This window comes from Corvus moneduloides, chromosome 1 (genome assembly GCF_009650955.1).
Source record: "Corvus moneduloides isolate bCorMon1 chromosome 1, bCorMon1.pri, whole genome shotgun sequence".
NCBI classification, from domain to species: domain Eukaryota; kingdom Metazoa; phylum Chordata; class Aves; order Passeriformes; family Corvidae; genus Corvus; species Corvus moneduloides.
This window is the reverse complement of record NC_045476.1, coordinates 2,243,065-2,268,256: the sequence shown is the minus strand read 5'-3', so window position 1 is coordinate 2,268,256 and position 25,192 is coordinate 2,243,065. Positions and strand designations below refer to the sequence as shown.

General features: G+C 53.2%; 1 protein-coding gene across 5 annotated transcripts in view; it reads right to left on the bottom strand.

Moving 5' to 3' along the window:
* The window catches only part of GJC2 (gap junction protein gamma 2), a 39,962-nt gene that overhangs the window by 12,062 nt on the left and 2,708 nt on the right, over window positions 1-25,192 (bottom strand). For 2 of the 5 annotated variants that reach the window (XM_032132327.1, XM_032132415.1), the window contains exons 2-3: window positions 24,733-24,812; window positions 21,926-22,027 (exon numbers count right to left, since the gene is read on the bottom strand). The gene's annotated coding sequence lies outside the window, so the exon portion shown is untranslated. Of the gene's footprint in view, window positions 1-6,583; window positions 6,677-15,316; window positions 15,536-19,897; window positions 19,997-21,925; window positions 22,028-24,732; window positions 24,813-25,192 lie in introns of those variants that run through there. The other 3 variants (XM_032132590.1, XM_032132745.1, XM_032132674.1) reach the window with 3 other exon arrangements.

Sequence of the window (25,192 nt, the reverse complement as noted above, 5' to 3'; positions counted from 1 at the left end):
ATTGAAAGAAGTAAGTGCTGTCGCCAATGGCAATGAGACCTGGTGTAACATCTCCCTGCTACGTCAGGGGCGAGGAGTGACCATAATTACCCACTCCGAGCACAAACCTACAAAGCTCTGTGCTGGATTGTGCTGACAGTTCCTTTTCTTCTCTAATTTTTCTCTCTTGGATGTTAATTTGGTCAGTTTTTAAACTAAATGCAGTGAAGATATGCATCTTTGTGCGAATGAACAAAGTTTTTAAACTTGTTTTTAAAACAAGGCCCGCTGTGTTGAGACGAATGTCACAAAATTAAAATAAATTTAAAGTGCCAACTTTTTACCTTATTGATTATTGTTGGAATCGGGCTTTTGAGATGATGGAATTTCTCAAAAATGTCTGAACACCACAAGTGAGAGCAAAACGTGAAGCAGCAGTTTTAGTTCTTATCTTTTTCCTCTTGGATTAACTTCACTAAACTTTTTTCCCTGACTTTTGGATGTGGGATGCAGGACTCATCCTCACCTTTGGTGGCTGTGGGTGCCGTCCACTCTGAAAGGGATTTGTGATGGAAAGCGTGGCAAAGGCACTGTTAAAAACAAATATTGAGATTTGGAAAATATTCTTTCCCCTTTTGCATAGACTAAAAATCCACAGAACTGTGATATTCCTCTTATTAGCCAGTAGTTTGGTGGCAGTTATGGAGAAAAAGGGATCTGGGGGTTTCCAGCTTGGTCAGTGAGTGACAGAGTCACAAAGGAGGCACGCCGAGGTTTTATCCCCTTTGAGATGGGCTTCAGGGATGGACAACCACCTTCCTCAATGTGTCCTCCTTTCCTCCACCCCCTCCTCTGCTTTCAGAGCTGCTGTCCCACAAGCACACAGGTGTGGGGGCATCCATGGGTTTGGAAGAGGATTTGGGCTCATTTTCAACCAGTTTGGTTCAAGCCAGCACTGCGAATTTGACATTTCTACTGGCACACGCCTGGCTGATAGGACCAGGTAAAGGGAGCACTGTGGAGAACCCCAGAATGGTTGGGGTTGGAGGGGACCAACCCAAAGATCCTCCAGTTCCACCTCCTGCCGTGGCTGGGGACACCTTCCACTGGACCAGGTTCCTTGGACCAGAGGTCCAAGCGTGTGTTCCACTGGGACATCTCCATTTGCATTTCCTGGTGGGAAAGAGGCCACCAGCTCCCATGGGAGCCCCTTCTTCATGCCTGGAGTCTCCAGAGCCTCCAGCAACCCCAGGCCCCAAGTTGCATCCCCAAGGACCCAGGTTGTGTCACTGCCTCGGTGATGTGGCTGGGCCACATCTCTTGTGTGCTTTGGGACGGGCCAGCACCTCCCAGCAAGGATGGAAGCAACACACTGGGATAGAACTTGGGCTAATGGGTGGAGGGGCCACGCCTGGGGACAGAAACAGCCCATTTCCTCATGAAACAGGAACCAAACCAACAATTTCATGGGTGACGGGGTCGGGGACAAGCGTGGATGTCACAGGGAGCCATTCAGGATCTGGGAAGCAGAGACAGGAAGGAGCAGGTGGGAATGGCCCCGGTGCTGCTCAACAGCCATGCCAGCCCAGGGCCTCCAGGCTCCCTTTCAGTCCCACCACACTCCCTGACTTAACACCAAAACCATCCCAGTTGTGCAAACTTCTTCCCTCCTTCACGCAGAGCTTTGGGTGCTCTCCAAGATTTGGGGCTAATCAGGGCTCGCATCCTAAGAGCTCAGCCAGAACCTTAACTCTCGTAAAAAAACCAATTTACAAGCAGCAGGAAAAGCTGTGCCAGGGTCATTTGCAAAAATCTGCTTCATCACAAAGCTCTGTGTGGACTTTTCAGGGCAGTGGTGACGACAATCCCAATGCAAATGTGTCATCTGAAGGACAGAAAGACAAGATTTCTACTTATTCATCATCAGGTTGATTTTTATCCTGCATCTGGCTCTGCTTGTTGGATGATCCCAAAAAGGTTTTGATCTGGGAAAGAATTATGTGCTTGGTCTCTGGCTCCTCACAAGGATGAAACAGAGAAAATCTGGTCTTACACGTTTTTGCAAAGCCCGTGGGGATTTTGGCTGAATAATGTAAGACTGTTTGAAAATGAGGTGAGGGATGTTTTCCTTCATGCACTTGGAAAATGTAAATTCTGGCTCTGAGCTGCCATGACATTTGGACCACAGTTATGCCTCAGTTAGCACAGAAGATAGGTCAGAAAATGGAATTTCTGTGAAGTTTGCATTGGTTTGTGCCTGGAGCAAAAAGCCAGTGCTGTTAGCAGGATAAATAACATTTCTGCTGAAAATCAGGGAAAAGTTTCCTTCAGATATCGCTGTCTGATGACTGCAGAAAGGTAAAATCACTTCACTTTGAAAATGACCAAAAAACTAATCTGATATGGTTAAATAACAATAAGATTTAAATTCCAAAGTAGAAAAGCCCAGAGGAAATGTTTAAACTTGGGCTGGAGAGCAGAAGCGATTTATTCCAGCCCTTCCCAGCTGAAAATTTCGCTGCAATGGACACATTCTCGAGATAAATGTCAGTGTTGAGGAAGAAAAAACCACATTAATTTTTCTGAGGGGAGCCTTTCTGCTGAATTGTCCAAGGTGGTGAGATGACACAGGAGAGAGGTGGCAAGAAAGGACTCAGGTGCAGCCCCGGGACATGGCTCAGCAAAGCCCTTTATAGCATTTTCCTCGGCATCTATTCCTGCTCCAAAGAAAACATCTGCCTCGATAGCCAGAGGCCAAATCGAGCCATTATTCCCTCCTCTATTTGCTTCCCTTTCCTGAAGTAGCTGGAGCAGCAATGGGAATGAGAGGCCACCTCCAACCCCACCCGTCGGGGTCATCCCTGGAGTTAGAGCTGCCCATGTTTCTCCTGAAATCCCATCGTGGCTCCCTGAGCTCTCATAACAGGAAGCAATAAACTTTCCAGTCGGTGTTGCCAGCCCTGTGAAGCCAAGCCAGGCTTGACTTGCTCCAGACCTTCCTGAATTTGTACAAAAGAGTGAAAAAAACCCTTGAAACAATTCAATTAAAACCAGAGGAAATCCATCCCCTGGTGAAACGTGCAAAAGTTCACGGCTCATCTCCTCCTCCCGCTGTTGTCCATGTGGACATTCCTCCATCCACAGTTCACCCCACAGCGGTGCCTTAATGCAGGTGGGGGCAGAGGAAAAGGGTCAGGGTGTATGGGAAAGGTTAGGGAATGCTGGAAAAAAAAGGCAAACGGACACATTTTTGGCTGCTCCAGAAAGGTGTGGGTTTGGTGGTTTTTTCCCCTAACACCTGTGGATGGGCAGAGATGGAGCGTTGGGAGGGAGCTTGGAAGAACCCCAGGAAAAGGGGTCAGGAGAGGTTGGAAGCTCAGCCACGGCTTCTGAGCTCCATTCAAGGGCTGCTGGGTGAGGTCCCTGACTGGTGCCAAGTGGATGAAAGGAACTTTTTCCCTGATTTTTCGGTTGCACGAAAACCACATTCCCGGTGTCAGTGTGGGAAGAGGGAGGGGGATGGGAGCAGCAACACCACAGACACATCCTGAGGGTAAAGACAGCAACCCCCAAAGTGGAGGTGGAGCAGTTCTGTCCTTGGGATCCACACAGGCAAAGCACAAGAAAGGCACGGAGCTGTTGGAGCAAGTCCAGAGGAAGCCACAGAGCTGCTCCCAGGGCTGGAGCCCCTCTGCTCTGGAGGCAGGCTGGGAGAGCTGGGAATGTTCCCCTGGAGAGGAGAAGCTCCAGGGAGAGCTCAGAGCCCCTTGCAGAGCCTAAAGGGGCTCCAAGAGAGCTGCAGAGGGACTGGGGACAAGGCATGGAGGGACAGGACCCAGGGAATGGCTTCCCAGTGCCAGAGGGCAGCGATGGATGGGAGATTGGGAATTGGGAATTGCTGGCTGGCACAGGTTGCCCAGAGCAGCTGTGGCTGCCCCTGGATCCCTGGAAGTGTCCAAGGCCAGGTTGGACATTGGAGATTGGAGCAGCCTGGGATGGTGGAAGGCGTCCCTGCCCATGGCAGGGGGTGGCACTGGGTGGGCTTTAAGGTCCCTTCCAACCCAAACCATTCATGATTCCACGGTTCTTTGAAAGCAGGACACGCTCAACACCTCCTCCAGCTTTCCTCACCAATCTCCTCTTGCAGTACTCGTAGGTTTGGAGGGGTTTTTGTGTGTGGAAAATGCTTTGCAATGTCACAGTCAGGCTGCTGACCCTGAGAGTTTGACTCTACTTTTTTTTTTTCCCCAGCAGTTCCAGTGGAAAAAATGATGGTGTAATTTCTGTCATCACACACCTCATCTGTGTCAGACACAGGGACAGCCACTGCAACAGATGGGCCTGTTCACACCCAGCCGGGACAGCCATGAGAAATGGCCCAAAGGTATTTCATGTTTTTATCTTCTCTCAGGTAACAAGCGACAGGACAAGAATAAATGGCCTCAAGTGAAGGTTTAGATTGGATATTAGGGAAAAAATCTTCATGGAAAGAGTTGTAAAACACTGGAACAGACTGCCCAGGGCAGTGGTGGAGTCACCATCACTGGAAGCATTCAAAAACTGTGTGGATGTGGCACCTGGGGACACGGCTTAGGGGTGGTTATGATGGTGCTGGGTTGACTGGAGGTGATCTCAAAGAATTCTATGATTCTAATTTTTTACAACCCCAAAAATACCTGTAATTTGCCAACCAAAGTTGATATTAAAGAAATCTCTCCACCCTAACAAGGCCAGGAGCTTGCAGTAAGCAAGTGCCCCATAAATTGCTCCAGGAACAGGACCCACAGGACCCAGCCCAGGTACCTTCATCAGGTCCATGCTCTGCCTGGTTCTCAGGATGTTCCCTCATGCTGCCCTGGCCACTGGAACCACTGGGGCCTGCCCTGTCCTGCACCTGCAGAGCTCATGTGTTGCTCTTTAAACAACCTTAACAACTCTAGCGTGGCTGAAGACCACGTGTGAGTCATTAGGAAGAGCTGCTGTGCTTGGGAGCAGCCTCAAGGTCCTGCTTCGGTGTGGCATCTTCTCAGGGTGCTGAGTCACACTCTGCTCTGCCAGGAATGCAATCACAGAATCCCAGAATGGACTGGGTTGGAAGAGACCTTAAAGCCCATCTCATTCCAATCCCCTGCCTTGCACAGGGACACCTTCCACTGTTCCAGGCTGCTCCAAGCTCCAATGTCCAGCCTGGCCTTGGACACTGCCAGGGATCCAGGGGCAGCCACAGCTGCTCTGGGCACCCTGTGCCAGGGCCTGCCCACCCTCACAGGGAAGAGTTTATTCCTAATATCTTATCTAAAGCTACTCTCTATCAATTCAAATTCTTGTCCTGTCCCTCCATCCCTTGTCCAAAATCCCCCTCCAGCTCTCTTGGAGCTCCTTTAGTCACAAGAAAGGGCTCCGAGGTCACCCTGAAGCCTCCTCTTCTCCAGGCTGAACAATCCCAATTCTCTCAGCCTTTCCCCATAGGGGAGGTGCTCCATCCCTCTGGTCACCCTGGTGACCCTCCTCTGGTCTCCCAAACCCATCACACAGCACAAGGGTTCTGCTTGCAGGAGCTGAGGTGAAGCTCAGGCAGCAGAACTTGTGAGATAAGACAAAATTTCATCTGAACCATAATATCTGGAATACCAACCTTTCTGCAGATTCCACCACTTGTTGCTGGGATGTCTATTTTATCAATTTCCCAATCTTTTGGCTTTGGAGAAGCCTCTGACTTGCCAGGTCAGACAGAGCCGTAACAGTGAGGCTGGCTCCATGATCCAAGTGTTGTGCAAACGGGAACAAGGGTTGGGAACAGCTGTCAAACCCTTCTCTGCACCATATAAACCCATCCCTGTGCCCTCCCCAAATAAATCTGCTGCAGACTTGCCACCCTAAATCACCAAAATGTCCTCCTGAGCTCAGCCCTGGACACCTGGACACCAGATTTTCTTTATGGTAAAGAAATCAAACATCAACTTTAAAAGAGTATTGAAGACAACAAGAAGTTGCCCAGAGAGGTTGTGCCCTCCCCATCCCTGGAGCTGTTCCAGACCAAGGTGGAAGGGGTTTAGAGCAACCTGATCTAGTGGAAGGTGTCCCTGCCCATGGCAGGGGGGTGGAATGAGATGATCTTTAAGGTCCCTTCCAACCCAAACCATTCTGGGATTCTATGAAGACAAGAAGGAAAATGCCAAAGCAAAAGTCCCAGACACTTAGATGTGACTTTGTGGCCCATTTCCCCATTACTAATTAGACCTAAACAGAGTTAAAAGGGAAGACAGAGACTCGAGCGTGAAAAATAAGGCAGCAAATGACTGGGACGTGCTCTTGCCAACTGTTCTTAGATAACAGACAAAATAGAAAATAAGGAGAAAAAGGAAACATTATTTCCATGAGTGCTTTCCTACCCTTCTGGCTGGGTTCCCAGCATGACCAGGGCAGGTTCCTCCTCTGCTCACCGAGATACTTCATTACACCGATATCACCAGCAAATATTTAAATCACCCCGTAGATAATTACGCACAGATTTAATTACACGGCCAGGTTTACATGCAGAGGAGAGGGGGATGAGAGAGAAACAGCCAGAGGAGAGCCCAGGGCTGGGCGAGCAGCACGGTACCTTCCCGGAGCTCCGGAATGGAGCATGGGCGAGGGCTGATGGTCCTGATGCGAGGAGGGTCTGAGCCGAAGGCGAGCACGGGGTGGAAAAGGGACGGGAACCTTCCTGGACGTGTTTACATAGGAGCCCCCACCCGCTGACGCCACAGAGGTCACGGCTCCTGCCTCACATCTGGACAGCGCCGGGTCCCCCGTGCCAAGAAGGGACACACCACGTGTCTGTCCATCCCCAGAGCTCGCCGGACTGGAGGATTTTGGATCAGTGTCCCTCTGTCCCCTCAGGAGTGGGATAGTGGAGGAGGTGCCCCCGGGCTGGCATCCAGGTGGGAATGGAGCCAGTGCCAGCTGGCCCTGGGCCATGCTTCTGCTCGAAGCAAAGGCTGACTCTGAGATCTGCAGTGCTGGAGTCCTTTGGGCATCCAGCGGGGCTCCAGCAGCACCTTCTCCACCCCCTCCACCACACTGGGCATGAGCCCCCACCAGCCTGTCTGCCAGGCTGGCCAAACCCGACACCACAGCACCAAACCCTGCACTGGCAGCCCTATACTAGCATGCCCAAACCTACACCAGCAGCACCAAACCTACCTCAGCACCACAAAAACATAAACCACACCACCAAACCTACACTGGCACCACTAAACCTTTATCAGCACCACCAAACCCCACACCAGCACCCCCAAACCCCACACCAGCATCCCCAAACCTACACTGGCAGCACCAACTCTACACCAGCATCCCCAAACCCCACACCAGCACCACCAAACCTGCACCAGCACCACCAAACCTACGCTACACCACCAAACCTGCACCAGCATCCCCAAACCCCACACCAGCACCACCAAACCTACACCAGCATCACCAAACCCCACACCAGCACCACCAAACCTACACCAGCATCACCAAACCCCACACCAGCACCACCAAACCCCACACCAGCATCCCCAAACCTACACCAGCATCACCAAACCCCACACCAGCACCACCAAACCTACCCTACACCACCAAACCTACACTGGCAGCACCAACTCTACACCAGCACCCAAACCTACACTACACCACCAAACCTGCACCAGCATCCCCAAACCCCACACCAGCACCACCAAACCTACCCTACACCTCCAAACCTACACCAGCATCCCCAAACCCTACACCAGCATCCCCAAACCCCACACCAGCACCACCAAACCTACCCTACACCTCCAAACCTACACCAGCATCCCCAAACCCTACACCAGCACCACCAAACCCTGCACCAGCATCCCCAAACCTAAACCAGCATCCCCAAACCCTACCCCAGAACCACCAAACCTACACCAGCATCCCCAAACCCTACACCAGGACCACCAAACCCACACCAGCACGACCAAACCTACACCAGCACCATGAAAAACTACCCAACACCCCCAAACCTACACCAGCACCAGCAAACCCTACACCACACCACCAATCCATACCGCACCTCCACCAAACCCTAGAGCATCCCCCAAAGCCATGCTGTGCCCAGGTTGGGACCACGATCCCAAGGGGATCCCATGATCCCATCACGCTCCAGCCCAAGGCAGATGCTCCCAACCTTGCTCCCTGCCCTGTCCTACCAAAGGATGGACCAAGTTGGTCTCTGCTACCCAGTTGCCTTCACCCCACACTGTGCCAGGATAAAAGGAGCCAGGAGATCTGGGCTGCAGCCAGGTGTCCTCAGGGGACCATTATGGGATGGCACCTTCCTCCCTCCCCAGCCAGGATCCATTGCATGGCCCCACTGCAGGAGCACAGAATCCCTTACAGCCCAAATCCTCAATGAACACACGGGGCTGTGCAGGTCATGGAATCACAGAATTGCTGGGGTTGGAAGGGACCTCTGGAGCTCACCTAGACCAACCCCGCTGCCAAGGCAGGGTCACCTGGAGCAGGTGACTCAGGAACTCATCCAGGTGGGTTTGGGATGTCTCCAGAGACGGAGACTCCAGGCCCTCCCTGGGCAGCTGTTCCAGAGCTCTGCCACCACCCACGCAGAGAAGTTCTTCCTCATGTTGAGGTGGAACTCATTGTGGTTTTGCTTATGGCTGTTGCTCCTCATCCTGTCCTGGGCACCCCTGGAGAGCTCACCGGTCCTGGGGGAGGACAGCCCCACTCGCTGCTCCTCGGGCAGCCACAGCAGGTTGTGCTCCACACGAGCACACACTCTGCTTCCCAACAGGTTGCTCCGGGGAACGGGCAGCAATAAAAAGCTGGAGAGAAGAAAGGATAATACGGGATCCAGCTGCGAAAACAAAGATTCAATCCCTCTGAGCCTACGACCTCCCTTGGCTGACGTGGGGGAAAAAACGCGCCAACATCGATTCCTCTCCCCACGTCCATCCAACTGGGAATTTTTCATGAATGAGGACGTTGAGGCGGAAGGGGAAGGCAGGAAGATGGAGGAGGTGCACAGCCCTTCCATACCTGACACTGTAGTCTGAGCCAACAATGCTCCAGTGCTCGGGGCTGATCCACAGCCTGAGACAAGGGGGCAGCAAGATGAGGTTTCTGTCTTTGTTTTCAGGTTACTCCTGAATGCAGAGATCTTCCCAAGGGAGCACCAGGCCCATGGGGGCAGGTTTTGGTAGAGAAATCAGGAGCTCAGGTGAGCACTGCCCTGCTCACACCAAACCCTCCAGCACCCCTGCGATGTGGGGGGCTCCTGCTGGCAGGGCGGGTACCCCTGGTGAATTTGGCTGGTTCCCAGGCAGGGATGCCTGAAGCTCCACTGCGAGGCTGGGGATGGGACACCGAGGATGTTGCAGTCATGGTTTAATTCACAATAATGCCGAAATCCCCCCATGACGTGCAGCGAGCCCCTTCCCAGGCTCCCAGGCTGGTGCTCACATTTCTTCCACCCGTTCTGCCAGCCCAGGGCTGGGTCAGCCTCCTCTGCTAAGTTTAAAGAGGCAAACAGCATGGAAAATGCTATGGAAAGAGGGTATTTAAGGAAAAAAAAACCGGTTCTCTTTCACTTAGTGATAAATAGACCCTAAAAATGCCACTCCAGGGTCTCTGACCTCCAGGCAGCTTTTGGGACATGTCTCAGTTTGTTGCTGCTCAGCTGAGGTCCATCCTCATCACTGGGGTGGTCACTGGCTGGGCACCCAGCCCACCACATTTTGGTGTTCCAGGAAACCCCCTGAGAATTTTCAGGAGTGAAAAGTTGCAATCAGTGATCCTGGCCATTACCAGAGGCTGAGGAAAGAAGATGAAGTGGTGAGAGGGTCTTCTCGAAAACTCACTCTTTCCATCTCTGCTTCTTTCCCTCCCTTCCTCTCCAAGCCATCCTCCCTTCAGCCTCCAGACAGAAATAATTAAGAAACCACACCACCATCTGTGTTTCTGAGAAACTTGAAGAAAAAACAACTTAAGGGACATAAACCAAACCCCAAATCATGTTCTGCTGGAGGGCTGGAGCCAGAGGAGCAGTCCCACACCTGACTGGTGGCACCTGACTTGCTGAGCTGTGATAAATACGGAGCCTCTGAGCTTCCTTGTGTCATCTAAAAGCAGATCTGCATCCATTGTCATCTCTTTTCCTGGCTGCTTTTTTGCTCCCTACTGACCTCAAAGCCTTGGAGCCTCCACCTTCATCCTCTGGAGCTCATGTCAGTGCTGCTCAGCCAACTCTGTGCTGTCTCCAGGCAGAACTGAGCAGGAGATCCCTGTTTCATGCCCTTTATTCCCTATTCCACCCATGTCACACAGGGAATTAGCTCCAACGGTGGAGTACTTGCTCAGCGTGTGTGAGGTAATGGGACTGGTGTCTGCATCCTCCTTTTGGGAACCAGATGATCTTCAAGGTCCCTTCCAACCCAAGCCATTCTAGGATTCTGTGATTTCCCCCTCTCCCAAAGACAAGGGAAATACTGTTTTTGTCTTCTCTTGAGCAGTGAGAGTCCTGCAAACCAGGATCGTCAGCACCAGACAGCCCTGGGATAGAGGGTGGCTGAGATAGGACAAGGGAAGGGACTTGCCTGGTGGGGTCAACATCCAAACCAAGCCCAGGATGTCCCACAGAGGGTCTCTCTTCCACGTCTCTCCTGGCATTGTCACCCTGTCCCATGAGGGACCTGATCCCAACCAGTTCCATGGTTGCCTCCTGTGTGGATTGCCTCTTCTGCCGTGACAAAATGCCATGGCATCACCCTGCCATGACCCCAGACCCTGCTTTGTGTCCATCCCCACTGTTTTTACTTGCTGCTGACCCCAAGACTGAGCAGGCCTTCTCCTGGCACACCTGACACCGCATCTCAGCACCCTCAGGAGAGCAGATCCCAACCTGGGCAGCCCTTGTCCCGCTGCTGCCCATTCAGAGCTCCTCACTCCACCCCTTCCAAAAATCCTGCTGACCAAGTGGGATTTCTCCTTTGGCCAAAGCCCTTCTTTTCTGCCCTCCATTTAATTGCCAAGAATTTCCAAAAACCTGGCAGAAAATTAGAGAACCAGCAAAACCTGCCCTGCCTTGGAGCGCGGCGCGTTCGTTTCCTGCCAGCCATCGTCTGTCAGGCACTGAGAGCAAAATATTTCAGGCCTTTCCAGGCACTAAATCACCCTGTTGGACTCATAACGGGGGCAGCTGAACTACACCTAGTTCCACCTATTGAAATGAGGGCAGCAGCCTCCATCCCACAGGAACTGACCCCTCTGCTGCCGCTGGAAGTGCCGCTGACGTCCATTTCCAGAGGTGTTTGCGGAGCTTGGAGCCAGAGCAGAGCCAGGGCCGGAGGGCTGCCAGCTCAGGGGACTGGAGGTGGGATGTGGGATGTTCAACCCAATGGAGAAGCCAAGAGCTGCTTGGAGGGAGAACTGTGGCCTTGCTGAGGAATTAGCCCTACCAGTTATCAATGAGGGTCACCAAGGTTGGAAATGAGCTCTGAGATCATCAAGTCCAGCCACTGACCCAGCACTGCCATGTTCACCTCAAATCCTGTCCCCAAGTGCCACATCAGCGTGTTTCTGAACACTTCCAGGGATGGTGACTCCACCACTGCCCTGGGCAACCTCTTCCCATGCCTGACCACCCTTTCAGGGGAGAAATTTTCCCTAATATCCAATCTACACCTCCCCTGGCCCAGCCTGAGGCCGTTCCCTCTCCTCCTGTCCCTGTTCCCTGCGAGCAGAGCCCGACCCCCCCGGCTGCCCCCTCCTGTCAGGGACTTGTGCAGAGCCACAAGGTCCCCCCTGAGCCTCCTTTGCTCCAGGCTCAGCCCCTTTCCAGCTCCCTCAGCTGCTCCTGGGGCTCCAGACCCTTCCTCAGCTCCGTTCCCTTCCCTGGACACGCTCCAGCCCCTCAATGTCCTTCTTGTCGAGAGGAACTCAGACATGCACACAGAATTTGAGGTGTCCCAGCAGTGCCAGCACAGGGGGACAGTCCCTGCCCTGGACCAAGCCAGGTATCAGCTGGTTGGTCAGAATGCTCTGCACATCAACACCTATTCCAGCTATAGAACCAGAGAACATCCACATTGGAAGGGATCTACAAGGACCCCCAAGTCCAACTCTCTCCAGTCACCACTGAAGTTCTACATTCAAAAACACCTAACGTAGTCATTGGGCTTCGTAGCACCAAGAAATGGGGTCACCATGGAGGTCACCATGGGCTCCTCCTGAAGCTCTCAGCAAAGTCTGCCCCGCACAGAAGTCCACACACACACTGAGCCCATCACCTGCCCCATCCTGGCCAGCCCCAAGAAGTTGTTGCTCCCCCACCAGCTCTCCGTGCCCAGCTTTCTGTCCAGCTACCACTTTTGGAATTGTGGGTGCTTCCACCTGCAATCTGGGGAATGACCGATTTTACCCTGCCTGTCCGTACAATGTCCCCTTAAGCCAGGGAAAAGAAGGGGATTTGGGAATATTCAGCCTCTCTGCCGTGCAGTGGAAGGGGCTGGGTGAAATCCGCTTCCCTGGGCAGGTCTGTTTTTGAAAAGCAATTACTGGCAGGGAAGACCAAATCCTGCATTCCTCAGCGAAGGAATCCGGATGATGTCACCTCCTGCCCATGGCAGGAGCATTCCTGCCCCAGTCACTCCCTCCAGGCAGCCCCTGCCTTTCCTCCAAATATTTGTTTTGGCTGGTTTTTTGGAAGCTTCCCATTACAAGGAATAACAGCAGGATGGACTCTCCTACTGTAAGGTTTGTCCCTGACCAGCACGTTCGCAGGGTTAATAGAGGCTCACACGAGTCAGCCAAAATTTTACTGCCAGTAGCAGAAGTGGGGGATTTGTTGGTTTTGTGGGGGGTTTTTTTCTGTTTTAGAATCTGTGTGGGTCAGTGCAGGCTGAGAGCTATCAAAAGTCTCTTAAAATAGAAGGTTCTCTGCTTCATTAAACCCCTTTGAACCAAATTCCTTAAATTTTCTTGTATGTGTGACTAGACTAAAGGCACGTAGATGTGCTTGTAATGCTGTGCCTTTCTCTCCCTCCCTTCTTGCAAGGATATGTCCAGCAGGACACATCTACTGAGGTGCCTAATGCCAGCCAGCTTCCCTAAACAGCTGGCCTGGAATAAAGTGCCCTTTTCCCTGGCAGGGGAGTCCCAGTAGCTGTTTCTGGGAAAAAGGTTGCAGGGGTATGGAGCAACTATGAATGATGTGGAGGCAGGACCGTGTGCCATGGTCTCCTCAAAAGGTTAAAATCTCTGTGGCCTCCTTCAAGATTCGTTTTAAGGTACTTGGGTGGGATTTCATTATCTAAACTTGGGTGGTCAACCCTCCTTGGAGCTGAGCTCAACACCTTCCCTGTGAGGATGGGGAAGCCCTGGCACAGGGTGCCCAGAGAAGCTGTGGCTGCCCCTGGATCCCTGGAAGTGTCCAAGGCCAGCTTGGATGGGGCTTGGAGCAGCCTGGGACAGTGGGAGGTGTCCCTGCCCATGGCAGGGGTTGGAATGAGGTGATCCTTAAGGTCCCTTCCAACCCAACCCATTCTGGGATTCTGTGACCTGCCTGACATCCAAGGACTGGTCTGGGACTCATCTCAGTTTCCAGCTCTTCTCTCTACTCCTCACAGATTTCACCACCTGCTCTCAGGAACCAGGACACCCGAAGCACACCCTGCCCAAGATGTGTTATCCCCTTGCAACTCTTTCCTGCTATTGTACATTTTCAACTGCCCTTAAGAGTTCCCATCCCACACCGACGTGCTGCTTGCACCCCATGGATCACCCCCTTAGCACCTGTGATGCTGGAGAAGGGAAGGCAGACACGGCTGGAGGGATCAGGAGCTGACTGTAAGATGGATAAATTCCTTCTCTGTGCTCCAAAATGACCCCTTGCTGGCACCTGGAAAAGTTTCCTACTCTCAGACTAATTCTGCAGGACTAATGGGAGAGGGATAATGGAAAATGAAGAGCAGGAGGGCGTTTTTTGTGAGGTGTTCGTGAGGTTCAGTCACTCCAAATCCCACAGATGATGATGGGATCTCACCAAGTCACTGTTTTCACTAAACCCTGAGCTGGGACATTGAGATCCTACACAGACACGGGGAGAGGAGTGATGGGATGGAGGCGAGCTGCGTTTCCAACGCCAGCACAAGGAATTGCCCCACAGCTGAGTGTGGTTTGGGTTATAAAAAAAAACACATTTAAGCAAGTGCTCGTGTTTTCCCAAGCTGAAGCCTCTTGCATCTGCTGATCATCTTGTTCTTGGCTGTGAGCAGGGACAGGAGCCCGAGGCACCACGATCTGTCCCTCTCAGCGCCAGACGTGACCTTCACTGGAAAAATGGCTCAACTTGGATGGATCCCACCCCGCTGATGGATGAAATCATCTCTCCTTCCCCATGGGGACTGCAGGCAGCAGCAGCCCCTCGGAGCCAAGCAGGAGTCGGGCATTTTGCAGCCCCAGCCCTAAATCAAGCCCTCTCCAATTAGCACAAGACTTTCACCAGCGCTCTGTTGTTCTTCAGCTCCGGCGATAAAAGGCTCCAGCGAACATTTCAAACCGTACATAAACTCCAGCCTGCCAACATAAACACCATAAAAACACTCCCTGTAAATCAGAGCTCGCCCTTGCTAGAACTATTCAAATTCTCCAGAACGGCTAAAAAAAAAGTGCCGAGGACTGCCAGGAGGCTCTGCAGCCACGGGATCCGGGAGGCAGGGAGGCAGGCAGGGCGAAAGCTTGCGAGAAAGCAGCTGCCCAGAGCAGAGCTTCCTCCTCAGCCTCCCACCTCGGATCTCCGGGAGAGCTCCGCTCACGGACGAATAAATAAAGGAGCTCCACGCCCACACGTGTCCTGGCCAGCACACGGAACCTCGCGTGTGTTTGCCCTTAGACACAGAATTTCTTGCAGGAAGCTGCTCCTCTGAGCTGGCCACATTCCTCTCCTGTTTTCCAGGGTATCCCTCTCTGCTGTAACAACCAGGAGGGAGGTTATCCCACACGGCAGCCTCAGAAGCCCCCACAGCTCACACTGACCTTGGGGATGGACACAGGAGATCAAACCCTGCATTTGCCACCAGTTTCCCCTGATCTCCAGGCAGAAACAGCCTTGGCCAAACCCTACGGCAGCCCCGAGAGCCGAGCAGGGAGCAGCCCCAGCTCTGCTCATTTTGTTGTGGGTCCCACCCTCAGAAAGACCAGCACCAGCTCATCTCCCAGGCTGGGGCTGAAGGAGAGGACACAGAAGTTCTCCCTTCTCCCAAAATCCCGGCGGCACGCGGTCCATCTCCCGGCTCCCGGGAAACAGCTTTGCTCCCCGGCTGCAGCTCCTCACCTCTGCACTCACACCGGGATGCCGGGCAGGTCTCCGTGCCCCGGGCAGGGATGTCTCATGCTCCACCAGGCCACGCCGCCTCCATCCTCTGCAAACCTCTGCCTCCATTCAAGCAGGCGCTGAAGCTACGGCTGATCTCACCCTTCTCCCTGCGGCCCCGCAGCATGGAAAATGCTTTGTCCGGGGATTCTGCAAGCCCGAGAGCGACCACCTCCCACCAAGCCAAGCCAAGCCAAGCATGCAACAAAGCGCCGTGAGAGGCAGCCTTCCTCTGGATGCCCTCGGAGAAGAGGCTGCAGGAGCGGCGAGCGGCTCCTCCCGAGCGCCGCATCGCTGCTCCAGCAGCTGGAGCATCCCAGGAGCCATCAGCCCTCCCCGGAGCCCCGGCAGCACTAATGGGTTGTGGCATCTGGGATGACCCTAAACACCTACCCAAACCAGCCCGGCGTGTCCGTGGGCTCACAGCCCGTGGCACACAGCCCGTGGGCTCTGGGACTGGGGTCAGCACAGCGTCCCGGCCCTGGTGGTCTCCCCTTTCCTGGGGGATCCAACCACAACTCCCAGGAGAAGCCACGCTATCAAACGAGGTTGTGCCTACAGCAGGGATGGCTTTGCAACGCCCGTGGCATCATCTTTCTTCTCTCTCTCTCTCTCCTCCCCTCCTCTCCCCCAGCACCGCTTTTCATGATTAGCTTGATCTGTTTTGACTTGAAACTCTGCAGAGCCGGCGCTGGCTCCCATCGCCCCGATCGCAAGAGGAGAGCGAGCAAAGGGCTGCTCTCGAGCTGCGGGAATCGCCCGGGGCACCTGGCAGTGCTCGCACAGGCCACCGGGTCACCAAGCACAGCCCGAGCCGGGGAGACAGCGCCTGCTCTCGCATCGTGCCACTGGAGAGCGGCTCCTCCCCGGGGCTCCGAGCGGAGACACGGGCTGGGGGAGGCTGGGGGAGGCAGGGGGAGCCGCCTGCCCTGGAAAGGAAACGAAGACATTCATTTCTTAGCGAACCTGGTTAACTATTTCTGTCTGGCAGCGCAGAGGAAAGGGCTGGGCAGAGCCCTGAGCAAATGCATTGTCCCCGGCAGGGGAAAAAAAAAAAAAAAAAAAAAAAAAAAAGGATGTTAAAAAACGTGCCTGGAGGAATTTGGCTCGGGTTCATGTTTGAACCGGCTTCAAGCTTCCGAAGCAGAGGCTTCCGGATGCGCGGCGGGTGTTCTCTGGGGCTGGAACCGGTGGGGAGCAGTATTTGGGGTCGTGGGGCGGATTAACTCTGCCTTGATCCAGAGAGTGACACAGAGAAGGGGTGGAAGCGCCCGAAGATGCTCAGGACTGGGCTGGAAGCGCTGCCTCGCCACAGTAGGGGACAAGCCCCATTTCTGGGCTGTTTTCCCGTGATTTTGCCCATTTACACCCCACTGGTGGTGCCTTCAGGGGCTCGTTGCCTCGCTGGCGCCCGCCCTGTGTTTGCTTCACAGCAAGCAGACCCTTGCACAGCCCCGGGCCGAGCCGGTGTAAGAGGGCGTTAAAAAGGGTCAGAAATAACAAAGCGAAGCAGAAACGCAGCCTCGGGAGGTGCCGAGGTGCCTCAATCCTTGCTCTGCCGGAATGGACCTGATCTCTGAGGAAACCCCTCAGAAAATAGGGTCTTGTGACCTCACCCCCGTTCCGGCTCCTGTGGAGCCGCTGGTGCCACCCTGTCACCCCCCTGGCGCTGACAGGGCCCAGCTGGTGGTGGCATCGCCCAGGGATGAGGCTGCTGAGTGTCATTAACGATCAGGGTGATGGGAGCGAGTTTGGGGCCAGAGACAGTTGGGGGGAACAGTGCTGCTCTGTCGAGGTCCTCACAAACATGCCAGAAATACACCAGGAAAGGACAAGACGCAGCCAGAACAATTTCTACTGGATAGGAAATAAAAGCGTCCCTGACAAACACTGGCACGGGGAGCTGGTGGGATCTGCACCTCCCGAGGGACCTTCAGCCTCTGCTGTCCTTGTGATTGCACAGCTCACCCTCAGATCCCCACCTTGCTCAGCATTCCCACACCTCCACACCCACTGGTGGCCAGGAACAGTTGGGATTCTCCCCATGAGGATGGAAACGGAGCAAAAAAAGTCAGACTGCAGAAGAGAGTGTGCAGCTCTCAGAGGAGCAATTCTGACCTGCTCCAGGGCTTGGCTTGTCCTTATAAAGTCACCTCATTCCTTGGGGACAGCTCAGGGCACCTGAGGGTGGGACAGGGGATCCTCACCTTCTGAGGATGCAGCCAGAGAAACAGTGGGACAACCCACGGCACCAAAAAATGGGAGAGGCAGGGAGACAAACAAATTGCTCCAGCAAAGCTTATCCTCATGTGCCTTCGTTAATTTATAGGATGGAGCTGCTCCTTTTCTATCCATTTTCTCTGTCTTCTACTGCTACAGCCCCAGGCTGCAACAGTGACGTGCAGAAACCCCACAGAAACTCCTTTATTTTCCCTTCTCCTGGCAGCGAGGAGCAGAAACCACGTGGAATTTCATGGCTGGTCAGCATGATCTCCAAGGGACAGAGCAGGTCAAAGGGAGCTGTGCAGCCTTGAAACTGCCCCTTGGGATGCTGGGATGAACATTGGGTGGAAGAACTCCAAGCAGGCCATAAATTACAGGAGAAGAGAGTCCTCCCCAGCTCTGGGATCATTCAGGAATATGGTGCACACCATATCAGATTGCTGGGGAGGAGGGGTTTGCTGATGACACACACCAAAAAAAACCCTCCTGGGATTTCGGTCTTGGACAAGACCCAAGGATTGTCTTGGAAATGGCTCTCTCAGTTTGCAGGAGGAGCACAAGGTACAGATTTCCCCATCTGCCTCATGGCCCTTTTTCCGTTCCCACCCGTCTGGAGCTGAGTTACGTTGGGATTTCCTCCCTCTGACTTTCTAAGGAAGCTTTGGACACAGGACAGGTTGCCCTCCTGTGGCATTCCAAGGTAATTGGGGTGAAAGGAGAAGGTGCCTGTGGCCTCCGAGGGTTTAAGGGACTCTGTTTCCCTTGGGGGGGGTGGGAATGTTCGCTCACCTCCCCCCAGGAGAGGACACAGCTCTCTGCCATCAAGCAGAGCTTAAATAAATTCACTAAGCCAAGCTCCTGTGCTTGGGATAGGTGGGAAGGGCATTTTGGGATGGGAAGGAGATGGAGAGAGGCATGCCTTTCCAGGCCACCTCAGGAACAGGGAGGGCTCAGGAGCTCCTTCCAGCCCCTCTCTCCAGGAAATCTTTGGACAAACACTGGTTGCAACTAAATCTGCAGAGATCTGAAGGCAGAAAGGACATAACTCAGGGTCATCCATCAGCCACAGGGAAGACCTTAAGGATTTATAAGGACGGGACAATTAAAAGCTGTGGAAATGCAACAGCATCTCCACCTGAGATTCATCTCAGGACCTTGAGGTGGGGGTAGGGAATCCACGCTGGAGATTCCACCCCAGAGGAGCATCCTGGGTGTTTGGGAGCATTTTCTCTCAAGGAAGGCTGGCCAAGAAGATGAGGCCACCAAGGAGCAGGTGGTGATGCCACTGGGCTCCCTGTGCCTCGGTTTCCCCAGCTGCACAGGAGGGAACACACCCTTTGCAAGGTGTTTGGGATGTGAGGAGGAAAAGTGTGCTCACAGCCTTGGATCTTATTTTTAAAACAAGCCAAAAGCACCTTACAGAGAAGACAAACTTATGGATTAGAGACACCAGCTGGAAATGCCCATCTCCTGCTGGGATGAGCCTCTATGGGTGCTGCTCTCCAGCTGTACCTGGCCTCAAAGCCCAGCTCGTGATGCAGGAGCACGGGGATCTAAGCAGAGGATCCCAAAGCCAGGAGGATGCAGACCCCAAAATTTGCAGAAACCTCGGGAATGTAACACAGGATCAGCAGGAAAACCAGAGCCTTGCTTTCCTCCCCCCAGCTCTGGTGGTCTGGGATAGGAGGAGGTTTGGGATAGGGGCTGGCCAGGAGGTCCCAGAGCACAGAGGGGTTTCACAGAATCCCAGAATGGATTGGGTTGGAAGACACCTTAAAGATCACCTCATTCCACCCCCCTGCCATGGGCAGGGACACCTTCCACTATTCCAGGGTGTTCCAACCTGGCCTGGGACACTTCCAGGGATCCAGGAGCAACCCCAGCTTCTCTGGGCAACCTGTGCCAGGGCCTCCCCACCCACACAGGGATGAATTTCTTCCTTTTTCCATGAGGAAAAAGCTAAAGTGGTTTAATCCCAAACTCCCTGGAGATGGATTTGCACTGCCCTGCGTGCCAGGGGATGATTTACGCCAGCAAAGTGTGCACAAACTGATGCCAAATAGGGATGTTGTGCCTCTTACCCCGGCAGGAAAGGCAACACACGAACATTCAGGCTCAGCAAACGCATTTCCCACCCAAATAACTGGGAAAGGGCAGAAAACGAAGAGCAGGGAAGAGCTGGGTGAGAGCAGAGGGGGGGTTGCAGCACAGGGAGGGGATCTGAGAAGTGCTGGGAACAAGCCAAGCTAAAAACCATCAGCAAAACATCAACACGAAGTGGAAGGAGAACAAAACAAAACAAACCCAAAAGTAACATACGGAGAAGCGCTGGGCTCAGTCCTTCCCAAAACTCTCCCATCCTGTCCGCGGATCCGTGGATCCCTGCCCGGCGCCGCTTTCTCCCTCCCGCCCCGCGCTCTGACGTGGAGAGGGAAAGCTCCTCCGAACCTGACACTGCACACCCCGCGTTCCCCAGGACGCCAAGGACTCCTTTAGTTCCCCTTTATTTTTGGATTTCCCTTCCAAGCACGCATAAAAAACGCCATAAAAAAAAGAGATTGTGGTGGATAACTCCAGAGCCTAGAGCGGCACTTATGGGGAAAAAAAAAAAAAAAAAAAAAATCAGATCACTCAAATAGTCGAAGGGTTTAGGGCTAAAAATAGCGAAAAGAGCTCCTTGGAGCAGGAGAGGAAGGCGGGAAGCGGAGGTGCTGCAGCAGGATAAAGTGTGCTTCCTTCTTGTTTAGGATTTCTTTTCCTTTTCAAACTTGGTGGAAAGTCGGCTGCGAACTCTCCCTGTCCTTACAGCTACAGTGAAACACTGCAGCACCACCAAAAAACTTCATTTCCCCCCCAATTTTTCTGTCCAAAGCAGCGCCTGTTGCTGAAATTTTTTTAATTTTAGTGTTTTATGTTGACCAGAGGCTCCTATCCCAGCCCCTCTTCATCCCTGTTCTCTCTTCCCAACCTCATTTGGGGGAACAGCTGGAAGCATCTCCCTGCTCTGTGGAGAACAGCTGGAAGGGAGAACAGCTGGAAGGGGACAGAGGGGACATTTTCCTCCTCCCCCAGCCCTTCCTGCTCTCTGCCAGAGGGATTTTTCCCCTGTGCACGTCTCTGGCTGCAGAGAAGGGGATGTTGCCCCTCACTCAAACCCACAAGCAGGGATTAAATAATTACCCCATCCAGAGGCCACAACCTCTGGCTCATTGTCATCTGTTCTTTCCCATTGCCAGCTCGCATGATTTTATGGCTGACCTCACAAAAATTGATGTTTTCCTTAAAGGCCCCGTGTTGTGAAGAGAGGTTTGGCTTCCAGGAGTCCAAATTAGCGAGGTTTTACTCGCTGCACTTAAAGAAAACCCCCAAACTGAACAAATTTGGCACGAAGAAGGCCCTAAACCTTTAAAATCTGACAGCTCTTCATCTTTTACACCTACATGACTCCCAGCATGTCTTAAGCAGCTCCCACCATGTGAAACTCCTCAAAAGAACTTGTTTTTCCTGGTTTTAAGGGAATTTCAAAGGATGTCCTTGCTCCTCAGCACAGCTGGGATGGGGCAGCCAAGTTTTCACCCTCTCATTTAATTTCTCAAGTGTGTTTCTGCTCTCCAGCTGCTTTAGGGGAGGAACAAGCTGGGAACCAGCCTGGGTGACCGTGCAGGGGGTATGTGTTCCCAGAAGGAGTTTTCCAGAGGAAACCAGCTCCTAGGATGCTCCAGGGATGGAGGAGGAGGAGCAGGGAGAAGAGAGGCATTGCCACAGCACTTGTTCCTGCAGCTGCTGCCGTCCTTGACAATCACAAGCCCAAAGTTCAGCCCAAATCCAAGGATTTCAAGGAGAATTTGGGTAAGGAAAACACCCTCACCAGAAAATGGGTAGGGAAATTATTTTTGGAATCACACAGCTTGAAAGCAACCTTAAATATGTTCCTAAAAAATCGCAGCCCTGCTCTGTATCAGTCTCAGAGCAAACTCTCATTGAGCCTCATTTAAGATAGTTGCGAGCAAAATCCTGGATCCAAATTTTAAGGGATTGTCCAGACCCCAAGCGGAGTTGGATTTCTGCATCTTATGCAAATATTTCATGCAAAACATTTTGCAGGCTTAGGAAGAATTATAATTTTGATGGCTCTCAATGCTGCCTTTATAGATGGGATATATAAAAAATAGACTTACAATAGATAAAATATAATAAACACACAATATATTACAAGGATCAATGAAACAGTGACACGGCCTCCTGGGGTGAGGAACATCCTTTTGCTCCCAAACCCACAATCCCTCCCCATCAGCGCCATCCCCCCCAGAGCCCCATCCTGGTTAGGAGGTGACGATCGAGCCGTACCTTTCACAGCCAGGAAAAAACGGTGCCCGTGGAGCTGCAGATCCTCACCGCATAACCGGAGCCCTGGCGGGGGAGAAGCCGTGCAGCAGCACCAGCACAGCCCTGCAACAAAGCCAAGGAGGAGGCGATTATTCCCGGGCATCTCTCTGCCAGGCACAATACGGCAGCGTGTCAGTGTCCCCGCTCAATGGCACCATTGTCCCCTCCGGAGCTGCGGCTCCTGCGGGTGGTGGCACAGGGAGAAGCTTCTGCTCCTCAGAGAGCTCCTAAAAGGCTTCGTCCCACCACTGGAGAGGAGCAGAGGCTTTGTTTGGGATTCCCAGTTTTGCCTTGACAGCAGCAGTGGGGTAAGGTTCCTCCAAGGGAGGAAGGGAATAGGATGTTGGATGGAATCAGTCAGGGGTACGAAGGGGTGGGAGGATTGGGTTGAGAACGGGAGTTCACAGCTCTCTGGTAGAACAGAGGGATGCTCCCAGCAGGGTTTTGTCGGGATCCTTGCAGGAGTTTGCAGCTGGATGCTGCAGCCATGGGAAGAGAACACCGAGGAGCTGGAGAAATCTTGGAATCCTGGAATGGTTTGGGTTGGAAAGATTCAACCACCCAGTTGCACCCCTGCCATGGGCAGGGACACCTCCCACTATCCCAGGCTGCTCCGAGCCCCATCCAACCTGGCCTTGGACACTGCCAGGGATCCAGGGGCAGCCACAGCTGCTCTGAGCAATGGAGGGAGCATGGTCAGGGCTGGAGGATGGGATGCACAAGGGGAGGCTCAGCAGGGAGACTTCATTGATAAATACAACTCTTAAATGAGAAAGTGGTGAGAAAACAGAGCCAAAATATTCTCAGAGGCCCAGAGAGGCAGCACATCTGTGGCAGCCACAGTGGTGGGAATGCACAAGGGGAGATCCTGCCTGCCTTTGGAAACACCAGGAGCTGCTGCAAGAACACCAGTGACATTTCCTCCCTGTAGGGCAAGGGGAATCAGGTTGGATTTCAGCAATAAAACCAGTAAAGAGCCCAGAGGTGCCACCACAGCAATGCCGTGCGATGAAGCTGCAGTGGGATAAGCCCAAGGAGCAGCAGCATCTGTGCTTGGGAAGATAGATGGGGTGAATAAAACATGGTGTATTAAAAAAAAAAAAAAAAAAAAAAATATATATATATATATATATAAAGGGAAATTAAACGTGGAAATGCTGGCTGATGCAGCCAGGCTGGTCCTGGAGATGCTGGCAGGGGCAGGGAGTGCAGGCAGCACTCAGAGGAGGGAGCAGAGGGACGTTCCCAGGTCTGAGGCCGGGATGACCGTGGGCATTGGGCTCGCTGGGCTCTGCGGGTCAGGCTGCTGCAGGAACGAGCCATCGGATCCCAGACCCATGGAGCACGTGAGATCATCCTCCCTGCTCAGGGGAACAGTCTGACAGGCACTCACCCCACAGACACCACTCCAGGGAGGGATTAGCCCTCTGCTGTGGGCTGTGGCACCAGTTTCCCCTCTGCACCCAAACTGGGGTGCTGTTCTCTCCCTCCAGCCCACACCCCCGTATCCAGGAGGCATCATAGGATTTCAACCATGTTCAAAGCAAGGGATGCAGCTCACGTATCCTGCACTTCCAACTAGGAAAAATAATAAATCTCTTTTTTCTCATCCTGTACCTGGTATATCCAGGTCAGCACATTGGTGGTGACTGGAGCATTTCTCTTGGCTTTTTGGGTTTTTTTTCCCCATCATCTCCATGCTGACTCCGTGTTAGGGAGCCAGGCCATCCCTAAAGTTCAATGCCCACCACACAGGCACTTTGTTTTCCATCAAGACTTGATACAAACAGCAGCAGCAAGCCCTGATCCTTCAGGGAATATCTGCAAATTAATGCTGGGTTGACGACTTGGGCACTGAGGGGGCACAGCTTTCCTGTCCTTCCCTGTGCCCATTGGATCTGGCTCCCAGGGGTCTTATTCCCACATGGCTTCAATAAAATAATCCCTCCTATGTAGAAATTGAGGAATATTTATCTGTATTTGCCCAGCTCCACCGGGATACTGGAATTTTGCCTTCTCTGCCTCCCTTCTTTTTATCCCCTCCTTGCATCTCCAGAGACGGGGAAAGTAAAATCCAGAAAAACATCCTCTTCTCCCTCCTTTTTGTGGCTGGACAGAGAGGAATCAGGCGTCAGGAGGGGGATGCACCCCCGATTCCACAAGCATCCGGTTGTTCCGGTGGCCGTACCAGTTGCCACGGCACAATGGGAATTGCAGATGGCTTCTGGTTATTCACAGGGCTGGAGTCATGTCCGGGACAAGCAGAGTCACAGCTGCTGCTGTTGGAAAAAGTTGAGGCTGTGCCGGATTCCCGAGTTTTGGAGGCTGGGAGCGGGGCTGGGCTGGATAAGCGGGGAGCAGGGTGAGAATGCCGGGCCGTGCGTGCCATCCCGGCCGGAGCCGCGGTTATGGATCGGCGTCCCGCGCTCTCCAGGGATGACACAGTTGCACTTCCAGTCGATGTGGCTGACCCAAATACAGCGCCCAGCAAGGCAGGCACAGCCCGGCCCCTGATCCAGCTGCCAGGGCCACTCAGCCTCGTGGAGCTGATGGGGATGGCAGAACTCCTACGAGCACCCTGGAGCATCCAGAGCCGTGGGATACTCGACAGAAAATTCCATCCTCCCACACAACTTCCTTTGCAGCAGCAGCAGAGCCAGAGAAAAGCACTGGAGGAGCAACAGATGCTGGCACGGATCCATTTGAGTCCCACTTGGATCAGTTGTCCCAGGGAGGGTTATTGGCTGGTGTGGAATAATGGGACCTACCTGTGGTCAGTGTTGGTGGTGCTGGTCAGAGTCTCAGCACGAGGCAGCAGCAGCTGGAGCGTGGTGGTCACTCCCCTGTCCTGTGGGAGAGCACAAGGGACATCAGGATACCCAGGAATGGATCACATCACCCATCCCAGCTGCAACCCCCTGAAAAAAAGCCCATGATCCACATGGCTGGGGAAATCCATCCCAAGCCGACGTCCCTCTGCTCCCACAGGTTCCAGTGCTCTTTATCCACTTTGGAGCAGCTGGTATTTGCACCCTGGTGGATTGGGGAACATGGGCAGGTGGCTCCACTGTGGAGGGATGAGGATGAGACCCCCAATTCCCTGCTTTCCTGTCTGAAGCCATGCAGGCTGCTGGAGGATTTCCTAGAAGATGTTTCCATCATACTGGATACAGCAGGAAAGCTGTCTTTGCCAAAAAAGGTGGGAATTAGTGGCCTCCCCCCACTGAG